This window comes from Notothenia coriiceps, unplaced genomic scaffold (genome assembly GCF_000735185.1).
Source record: "Notothenia coriiceps isolate Sejong01 unplaced genomic scaffold, NC01 NC01_scaffold00026422, whole genome shotgun sequence".
Taxonomy (NCBI): domain Eukaryota; kingdom Metazoa; phylum Chordata; class Actinopteri; order Perciformes; family Nototheniidae; genus Notothenia; species Notothenia coriiceps.
Genome location: NW_011359123.1, coordinates 1,067,303 through 1,078,643, shown reverse-complemented (window position 1 = coordinate 1,078,643; position 11,341 = coordinate 1,067,303). Strand labels below are relative to the sequence as shown.

Below are 11,341 nucleotides of genomic sequence, written 5' to 3'. Positions count from 1 at the left end.
GGGCGCTCCACTTCACCCGTACGTGTTGTGCCGTATTGTGGGCCGCGATTATAAAGTTCTGGGGGGGGGCAACTGTCAAGTGCTCGCAACGAGAAGGCGGCGCGGGGGAAGTCAACACCATGTCTGGCTACCCATTATTACCTAAAACTGCCTTTACAATGCTAGGACAGTCAAGGTTTTACTGCCCGTCGCTTCTTTCAGATCGCGTTGGAGATCAGTCGTGACAGTCATCGATGACGATGACGATGACTGGTACGATGTCTACAATTCACGGTTTTAGATGTCGACTGTTACGATGATGTCTAGTCGTACAACCACGTTTTAGATGTCGTGGAGATTGGGTAGTGATTTGTTCACCTGTACCTCTTAATGTACCTGATGTACAACGATTTAGCGCCCCTATTTGTCTCCCGTTGGTACCGTTGGTACGAAGCCCCAGAAGAAACGACGAAACACACGTAAAACACCACTTTCATGTCGCGGTGAATGTCCGAGCTGTATACAAGATGTCGCAGGAGGTCGCAAAGGTCACCGGGAGCACCACTTGCCTGGCAATTTACTCGGCTTACGCAACTTGTGGTTGCTTAAACCACTATTTGCGTTTTCAAGGGCACATTTATCCCAGGTTGGATAAATTACATTGTTAAGAAGAGAGAGAAGCGGCACTGACAACAACGAGGTGCATTATAGAGGGCTGCCGACCACGGAACTACTTTTTTTGCCGAACAAGTGTTAAATGGTATAATTCCAAGCGTTAGCTTGTTGTCGCGTCTTGCACCGGGACTTGGTGGAGTCTCTTTTACAAACATAATAAAATACCTGAGTGACACACCATGACTCTCCTGAAGTACGGACAGACAGTTTATAGGCCCTTATAATCCTAGTCTACGTCAATTTTTCCCTTTCGCCCAAAGTTTTTTGTTTTTCGTTCGAAATAAATTTATTTCGACAACCGTACTTTTTTTTGTTCTTTTTTTCGCACTTTAGTTTTATTTGTCCATCGTACTCCATTCACTGGTTGTACCTCTCACTCTTTCTATGTTACTTGTCTGGACCTCGTGTCCCCTTCTGTTCTGATTTATGTGTCTTTCATAGTGTCCTTGTTCTGTGTCGACCTTCGCCCTCCGTCTTTGTGTTCCGTGTCCACTTGTGTTACTCTGTAGTTCTGTGTCCTCCTTTTTGTGTCCTTCCTTCTGTTCTCTGTCCCTCTTGTCTTATCGTCTTTATTTTTGGGTAATGGTCTGGCTGTTTTGATTTTGGTCACTGTATTGTGATTCTAGTACTGTGACAGACATCCCTCTGGTCCCTGTCATTGTTTATTGCATTTTTTTTGTAAATGTGAATCTATTTCGTAAAACGATATAATGTGTAAGAGTTACCAGTCGGATGACTTTGTTACATAAATTTCACAAAAATACTTTATTCCATGTCCAACCTTTTACATAAAATTTATGTCAGTGTGTTGACAATTTTGTAGATGGGTCACATGTCCCTGCCAAATGTGTACGGTCCGTGCAACATTGTACAATTATTGCAATGGAAAAAGTGTGATGTACTGTTTTTTCTCCCTTTCGACAGTTTAAGTGTGTAGGAGTATGTTTGTTAAGCTCTTTTTTTTTTAACTGTCGTTTGATTTTGTCTTTGTATTCTACCTAAATAGACTTAAGTGTCAACACCGTCCATATTTTTGTGAAGGTAGACACGTCAGTAACACTACGGGTCCGGAATGTCCTGGTTGTGACGTCGTCTAGGAGGAGACCTTGGGACCTTCATCGAGAGGTCCGTTGTGTTACGTGCATGAACTCGAGTAGAAGTCAGTCTACTCAGGACTTAGAAGACGAAGAGACACCGCGAAAACCGAAAAAACCCGTCTTTAAGGTAAAGAGAAGCGAAATCTGAACAAACGCAATTAAAAAAGAGTCGGGAGCTCATCTAAACAATATCCTCACAGACGCTCCTGTCGCCAAGGAGGAGAAATAAAGAGGGAAACACCATGACGAAGGATCAGCGTCGAAAACCTACACCTGCCTCACTTGAAGTTTAGTACATATAAGAGGAACCTAATTTTTTGGGTTAAGTGATATTTATGATATGGAAAAAAATTTTTTTACATAATATCTTCACGTTGACTGGAGATGTTATAGGAGGACTAGGAAGGATCAGACTGCCAAAATTCGTTATCCGGATACTGGCAATACCTCTGAATCTTTCATAAAAGTAGCTTCGTACACGCGGTGTTCGACGTCGTCGTGCGTCATAGTCTCGACTGTTGGTTCAGTAGGATGGTCGTCACTTCTTTCCTAGCTACTAATTACAAGACCTTTAGATTACCAGGCTATCAGACGTGAGACCGCTGACTCATCCTACTTTTTCTCACTACATTCAATTACAATATCGATCATTCTGTACCTCATTGGTGCAGTTCATATGGGCATATACAACTCATACATATGTCTTTACTGATTTTTAATAGGATTCGTAACATTGCCAATTGGGAAGTATGGATTCAGACCTGAACAATGCTGTGATTTTATTGCATAAGGTTAAAGCTAGTCTGTGTATTGTTGCCTTGGTATCGTTGCCTTGACTGGTCCGTTAGCCCTTGACTGTCTTAGGAGACTTAGTCGGGCTAACCGACACTGGACGTAGGTGAGTCAGATCACAGGCTAAGTTCTTTTCACCTGAGAATTGAGAATGCAGTGTTTGTTTCTCCACCTACTCTTATCTAGATATATTGCTAATTCGTTACGCGGTCTTAGTTCCACTCTGATAGGCGTAGTGAAATTTTGACGGATGCGTGTAAGCAAAGTGGCTTTATTCATTGCTGATATAAACTCACTCAATTCCGTAATCAAACGAAGTAATGTCCCACAATTAACTATTCACGGAGGCACGGAGAAACCAGGCGAAATTCCATGAATAATTCCATCCCCATTACAACCGAGAGTCTCACGTGGTCTAACTACGAAAATTGAAGTTATTAAATTCTTTTATTAGAAGGGCCCCTCGTACGGGGGCCTGGGGGGGATCTCCTTCCGCTGCTGGGGGGAGATTTTCCTACAAGCCAGTGGGGGTGAACATTTTTGTGCGTGAAATGGGACGGGGGGGGATTGTATGAAGGACCCCGATTTCGGGGCTAGACGGATGTTAGGATTTTGGTGACAATTTCTAGGAACCTCGAAAAAATACTGACGACCTGACAACTCGTAACAGAATGTCATAAACAAGTATTTGTGGAACTCGTCCGCAATACATTGACCCACGGTGTTGTCTTGGCACGTCCGACGAAACACAAACTCGTCACAACTCAGACCTAGGTCTAGGACTAACCGAGCGACATGCCTCCAGCTTCAAGTCGGCGTTGTTCCTGAATTTGTAGTGGACTAGTCTACAAAGTTTCGTAAACCTTTATCAGCGCAAAGCATAAACTCCTAGAGATTTCAATGATTTGTACGGCATAGTTAGGTCTGGAAACGACATAAGGGGATAACACCGGAGCCCTGCCGCGGGGAAACTTTGGCGCTGTTCTGAGTTTGTTCTAATCCGTCAAAATGACGGACTGCTTTCAGATTTTTTCGTCATTGTCAAAAGAATTTCGTCATAGATGGAATATATTCGGTTAACGCGACCTCTGGTACTGACCATGCTACAGCAGTGAGCAGGAGAGGTGGGGCTATGGCTTCATCGTTATCAGGAAATGATCGTATAGGGCGTACACACAGAGCCGTTTGGCCCCCCAGAGTGTTGCGGTTGCAGATCTATCAACCTTGGGACCCGTTATTGTTTGCGGGGTCTGTTTTCGCGGTTCCGTTACAGCCTAGTGTGAACGAACGGGCTATATATAAGAGAAAAGTAGCAGATACAACCGATTTTGTTCTTGTGTAAATGGGGCCTTCGATCGCTTGAAGTAAATGCTATCATCATCGGTTACCAACAAACTACATCCGCGTCGCACAGCTGGATTCACCACAGCTAAGCTAACGGTGGACGGTGCTCAGTGTGATGACGTTTGGTCGTCTCATTAGTCATTTTTTAGTAACTGCTGTTTCATAATGGAAGCTTTAGAAATGTTTTACTGACGTGTTTTATGTTGAAGAACAAAAGGTACACATGTATTCAGCCCATGTTAACCACATAGCCTACCTTTTTTCAGGCATCTAACTAAAAACCAATTTAAATAATCACTTTGGTATTATAACTTAGAGACAAGGGAACTGGAAATTGTAAAATGGTGACTCATTTCCAGGTTTTAGGATCCTGCACCACTGGCATAATATTAGCCGTGTCACTTTGGTGCATCGTATAAAGTTCCCGTTTCTGGCATTTTATTTTAGATTTGATGTTCGCTGCAATTAAAGGGGAAGAAATGTATGCATATCGACATCCTCATCAGCAATCGTCAGGTTTTGGGGCACTCCTACTGAAATTACCAGCATGATTAATTATTTATGAAAAGTGTTTTGCAGATTTCTTTTACAAATAAAATATTTCTTGAACAATGTGTGTTTCTACAGTTTGTGAAGGATAAAAATAAATGTGTCAGTGCAAATAAGGATACAAAAAAAAAACAATTTGGAATCCACCATTATTGAAATATAACAAATTGAAATCTCTGAGAAAATGGTAATGCAGTGTTTGCGACACTTTCAGGTTTAGTGAACTCTCCTTGTGAAATGTTTTCTGGATTGACGTGAGCAGCAGGTAGAACAGAGTGAAGTCTGACCTTTGGCGTCAGGTCAAAGCGTGATTCACAGCCTGAAGTAAACAGCCGCCACAGAGAGGTTAAAGTACCAAGTGCAATGACGTAAAACCTGATAACAATACAGAGGCTTTGTCGCAACAGTAATATTGACAAGCTGGACTTTAGCATGGACATCAAAAGTAGAAAATCATGCAGATATCGAAGATTTTTTTTGGTTGATTAAGAACTCATCTTCAAGAGCGCTGAACATGATCTCTACATTTTTGAAAAAAACACTATATTTTTTGTATTTTATGTGACAGTGATCAGGCCCCCATGAATTACAGAAGAAGAAATTACTATTATTTTGTATTATTATAATAAATATTACTTAAAATATTGTTAATTCTATGACTTTATAAGAAGTTTATCGTGTCAGGTGTTTTCTAGATATATATCATTTAATTTTACAGGACCACAATTTTTTTGGGCATTTTTTGAATGCGAAAATTGTATAAGGAAATTATAATAATGCAGCGTACAAACAACTTAAACTCTCTTTATCATGTCATTTTTGCCAATGTACACAAATGTGTACACACAATATACTTATGACTATATAAATCTTAATGTTATATGAATACTAATATTACAGTTATTTTGTACTGTAGTATTTTGATGCTGGGGCAATATATTTCTTTAGATGTATGAATGTCTATTAATGAGGAGCCTGAGAACCTAGAGTTTCTCTCATGTGATTCTGCTGTGGTCCTGGTGGATGATAATAAATAAACATAGAAAGCACAACAGTGACACTTAGTGGACTGAAACAGGAGAGGCACCTTTAAAAGCTTTATCAGAACCAGGAATCCAGTATTTGTCCATAAGCGGGAAAATAAACATATTAGTTCAAAGTTAAAAATAACAATGAGTAGACTAACATATTACATAAAAAGCCTATCATACGTTAATACAATCAAATCAGTACACATCCATATAGAATTTTTTTATCAGTATTCCAGGAAAGCAAGTGAATTATTGAACCATCAGCCAGTAAGATGATTGAAGTCATTGGTAAATGGAGTGCATTCATGAAGGAACTCAAAAAGAACCTTAAAGGACAGATGCACCTGTTCATAGAATTATTGTTTTTATTAGACAAACATACATACTGTATGCATGAGCACATTCTGTCTGCTGTTATAATGCTTGTTTGTCATTGTTTTCCTGAACATAATATATCTATACAATGAGTGCATTAACCCTCCTGTTGTCTTTGGGTCAAATCTGACCGATTTACTGCTTTCATCAATCATAACTTTTTAGTTTTACATTCGATTGCATTAAGGCTTTATGATATCCTTCACAGTAGACATTTGAAAATATACAATTGCGGGGGAACTTCCGGCAACGAGGAATGGAGTAGACGCGTGTTTCTCCAGCTCCCACTAATTTTAACACACAACTAACTTTTAAACCTCTTACCTGTAAACAACGCGGGGATTTTTGTTTAATTGTTTTATTTATTTTACGCATAACGATCAACTTTCCGTTGAAACGGCTAAATGGCTTCGAAAGCAAGCAAAAAGGAGAAGAAAGAAGAGGCACCGGCTACTGCCGTAGCTAGCATGGCGTCCTTGGTTAAGCTACTGGAGGAGCACCGAGACGCACTTTCCAAGGAATTTAGGATTCATCCTCACGAAGTGATAACTAACCTTTGGTTTTATGAATAAAAAATTTAAATCGGAACATTGGTCTATACCCTTGACTTTGACGAGAATCCGTTCGTTATGACGCGACGCTTCTCCAACAACCCGACTTTATATTATCGTTTATTCCAGTATGACGTATGTTTCTTGGAGTACGTGGCTCGGGCGGGCGAACTCTATGGAGAACCGTTGCAGACGTGAAACGCTACTTCGTTAGCGATTGATCGCCAAAGTTATCGGTTTAATTTTTCCTCACCTGAGTTACCCGTTGGAACCGCACAAGGGCGCCGGGAGTCCCGTTTTCCGAACGTCGCACATGGGAAACAAACCCTGATCGCCGCCCCCTCTTCGTATATTACTAATTGGTTCTTATTCACTCTACTGGTTTTCGGTTTTGAAGCAGTACTTTTTGACTATTTATTATGGAGGTCGCTGGGATAGTGTTTGGCGGAAAAGCGTAGGTTATTTTCGGTGTCATGTGTAAGCCCTTGCAAGGTCAACCACTTATATATATAATTTCTCCTGCGGACTGGTAACTTAGCTTCCTCTTTTCCGCCAAAACAGTCATATTTCAGGGTCAGATGCCTAAACTAATACATAATCCTACCTTACCGCTGGCAAGGTTCAGACGGCTCGTTCTTTGGGAACGCCCAGACTTCTACATCGTAGGACCCAGTCGTTACTCTATCCGGTACATTCATTCCGTCTGCTCCTAACAAAAAACAATTGGTATCCAACCATACAATAAAAAAAAAAAAGTAACAAAATCATACTAATAACAACAATATCTAAACCAAACCACAGACAAACAAAAGCCTCCAACCTCCCAACGTCACCAAAACAAAAAAAAGACAACCATAGGCAAGAGCAAACTCAGACCGGCCTCCAAAAAAGATATCCCCCAATGTTCACTGACTTCTTAACACAGAAACAATCAAAACAACCAATATAACCAAAAAACTAATAAAAACAACACCACAAATACAAACAAAACCCAAACCAAACAAACCAACAAACAACAAAAAAACAAAAACCCCCTCCCCCTCTCTCTATTTATTTATTCCTTCTAACCAAAAAAAACTCTCAGTGGACACGTCTCACGCTAATACGTATTCCAATGTTATCGTAGTTAAACCGGTTATATCATATAAGTCTCTAATCCATTCGGATTTTTATCCCTCCCCGGCGATCTGAGACATTTGATAGTTGTGAACAAAACATTGTGGTGTGTGTTATGAAAGTTTCATCGCTAGTCTTGTAACATTTGGGGACTCGATTAAGCGTGAGGCGCACCACAGCCGCGCGATGCGATCCAGAAAGAAAACATCTTATTCCGTCATTATACGTCAGGCACTCGCTTGCCCCCTCGCTCGGGGGATCGACTCTCCTAGCCAGGTCTCTGCCCAACAGTTCATCCCGTCTCTTTCGGCAGCTTTGCAGATTATTTCAGCCTCCCCTTTGGGGGTAGGCCGGCCCCTGATAAGGTCAACGTAACTCCTTATTCGCTACCATCAATACGACAAATATCCGGTTTTTTTTTGGAGGTCCCGGAAACTGTTTAGGCCCCCTTTACAACACTTCCCGTCTCTCAGCCTCTTTTGAGAAGCTCGAACCTAGCAGGGGGGTATGTTTACCCTCCGTCATTGTCTAAGTCTTATCTGCAGGGAACTTACCGGTCATAAATAGAGCATCCCAGACACATGTAACGTGTGGAAACACATAAAATTATGCACTTAATCAACAACTGGAGCAGGGAAAGTCGACCCAATCGTTGTCAAGCAGGCAAGGCGGGTACGGTATTTTACATGAAAAACAAAATGTTCTTACACCCTCAGCCTCCATCATTCATCCAGTTTAAATCAACACTCAGGTCAAATCACATCTATGCGAGTCCCCAGCCAATTCTCGGGCATTAACACGTAGTCAAGCGACTTTACAACCTATTGTCCAGACTTGCAAGGGCAAACCCGGAAAAGCGGGGAAAACACTCCGCCACTTCACTTTAATAAACAGGCGGGAATCCATTTCGAAATTCACGTACGGGGCTGGTTACTCTCCCGTCTCCATCGAGCCTCTCCATAGTAAAGATCTTTTCTTCCACTCCAGGAGGTTCATAATCGTTTGGAGGTAAGTAGCTGTACATTTCTACTCAATGTTTGCCGGTTCACGGAACACCCGGAGCCATGTGGGACTCCACCGGTCCTGTAGTGTTGTCCACGTACCGTCTATATTGTTCGTGAGGGCCTTCTTGTTCTTGCCGAACCCGCTTTCATCAGTTATTAGGTACTCTTTATTACGATAAGCTCTTTACAGTACTACTTCGTCCCTCTTTTTTTCTTATGACAAAGTAGAAACCCGCACCTCCTTGGAGTAATGTGCGACTTCTATGGTGTGGACTCTCTTTCCTAACTTAACATCACGACTAGAATGGAGTGACGTGGACCGAACCCCTCCTCGCTAGGGGTGTGCGGGACCAGGTCCTGGGTCGTCAAGTTCAGGGTGGGGAGTTTTCATAGTTTCATTACGACCTGGGTCCGCCTTCCTAATTCTTTTTCCGGACGTTGTCTTCCGGGTCCGCAAGTAGATATACCCCGTTATGGCAATCCGCGTCCTGTTGGAAGTACAATTTTATTAAGGGTTCACTCAGCTAATGTTTTAGTGTCAAGAACAGTCGGCATTATTACGCCACCAACGTTTCTGGGTGCGGGGAACGGTGGTTCCTATCTTTGGGGACGACGAAAAAACGGAACCTTCCATCTTACTTCACGACGGCGGGCGGCGGGTTCTACGGTCTTTACGCCAGTAACAAGACGTCTTGCGTTTACACAAAGAACTTCCTTCTATTACAGGTCGCCACTTGACGAAGTCTACAATACTCATGAAAGGCAGAACAATAAACCCCACCACAGTCCTGGGAACTGTAGGTTGAGCTGTCACAATATCTCTCGCTGAGGTATTATACGTCCTCTCTTTTCATGCAACCTCATTCCCACCAAACCACACCTGGTAAACAAATAGATAGGTTGGTCTGGTAACTTTCCTCTTTTTTTTGTTACAGTTGTATATTCGACGTATGGCGGTGGGCAGAAGGTTTTGGGTTTCTTCGAAGGTTTCTTGAGTCATACTCATGTTTTATTTTTAATTGGTATCGGACTTCAACAAAAGGTCTTTCGTTGCACAATTAGGTCAATCGATTCGAGGGGTTGTGCTGTCTTTGATAGTCGTAGATAAAGCGACGTTTAGGTGTGTAAGGACGCGTGGTACCGATAGCGAGATAGTAGAGTCGGGTCCTCAGTCTTCGCATGTCGCTAGACATGAAGTTCTTTAGTTTCGCAAAAAGTTGAAAATTTACATAAATTGTTGATCATGTGTACTTGCTTCCATGTATTTTTCTCCTGAATCGACGGTACCTCGCATTCAAGAGTACCTCTTCTTTTCTATTTTTTTTTTTTTCGTCGTCGTACTATCTACGCAGGATAGTGTGTCAGTCTGTACTGTACGAACATGTGTGTGTGTCCTGTTAGTACTGTGTGTGTGATGTCGCTGTCGTGTGTGTCGGCAGTCCCTGTGGTCAAGCTGGCAGCTGTCGAGCTCAGAAATCGTCCTGTCGAACTTGCGTGCATAAATTATGATCGTCCTCCTCTACATTATTTCGGTGGCGTGCAGTGTCCGCGGCCTGGTGTTGTGTTTTGTTTTTTGTTATGTATTTGTTTCTATCCCTCCATTGATCTATTATTTGCTATTGCTTTATTCACTAAGTTTATTTGTTGCATTTGTCGCGTTTATATTAATATTCACTGCTTTAATCATTATTGCTGTCTTGATCGTAAACTCCTAGTTTTCCTGCAAGAAGTCCTGTGTGTGCGTGTCGGCTCCCTAAGCGCTGGTGCTGCCTCGTATCCACCGTATGTGAGCGCTTTCGTTGTAGTCGGAGGCGGTTGAGTGCTCATTGTCACTGACCCCCAAATAAGTGTTGTCTTTACTTATTTTTTATCAGTGTCATCCACTACTCCTTTCGTATTCTGACATGGATGCTTAGCTGTAATATCATCTTTGTTTTGTTGTTTTGTTTGGTTCTCACTGTTTTTCAGGAAGGAGGTGTTGTCGAAATTTCTGAATAGATCGAACAATACCTCACATCTTCGCGTTGCCGCGATGTATTTTGTTCTGTTTGGACCGTAATTTCCACCGGTATGTGACGTCATGGAGAGATCAGCTTTTTCTGGGCTGTTAACAACGCAAATGAGACTGCCAGTGGTCTGCTTTCCCTACTCGCGTCACATAGTCTTCTAAATCTGGTGGCTACGCTTTAGCGAAAAAGGGGGCAGGAACCAACACTGGCATACGTTATGCGACGCATGTCCTCACCTACACGAGTTCGGCGCAACTATTTCACGGCTGTAGTGGTAGTGGCCTTGCGGCGCGCAACGAAGGTGCTGAGACCCGTCATCATAGTTTCTCCGGTGCCCGACGGGGACCTTTTTGTCGAAAGGGGCGGCGAAGCCCGGCACGGGACTTGCTAGTCTGTAGAAGCAGGACTTTACCTACCTACCGGCCCGATCAATGGCGAGACTGAACTGGGCCCTGGTGACGAACCGGCAGTCCCGGACGACACGAGCCAGGTGGGCCTCGACATCACTCCCTGACCAGTGGGTCTTCGAGGTGGTCGTCAGAGCTTTTTTTCAGGACACCTGCACGTTGGGAGCTAGCTGAGCCATTTGGTCAATAGGGAATACACATCACGCCGCTGCCGCGCCTGAGGTTCCAGAGATCGGAAATCGGGAAATCGAACAACATCGAGGAAGGTAACGACGTGTGGATCGGAGGTTGGAATGGTAAACAGCCGACTCGACTAAGCGCGCAATCGAGGCTCTCCACTCCCAGTCCGCCAATGGCACCAGACAACTTGACAGGGCGACCTGTTTCAGATTTAGCGAAGGGTCTCTTCAGT

At 42.9% G+C, this 11,341-nt stretch overlaps 1 protein-coding gene across 4 annotated transcripts in view; it reads right to left on the bottom strand.

The window, feature by feature from the left end:
- The window catches only part of atp8a1 (ATPase phospholipid transporting 8A1), a 119,547-nt gene that overhangs the window by 82,181 nt on the left and 26,025 nt on the right, over positions 1-11,341 (bottom strand). The gene's annotated exons all lie outside the window — the stretch shown is intronic.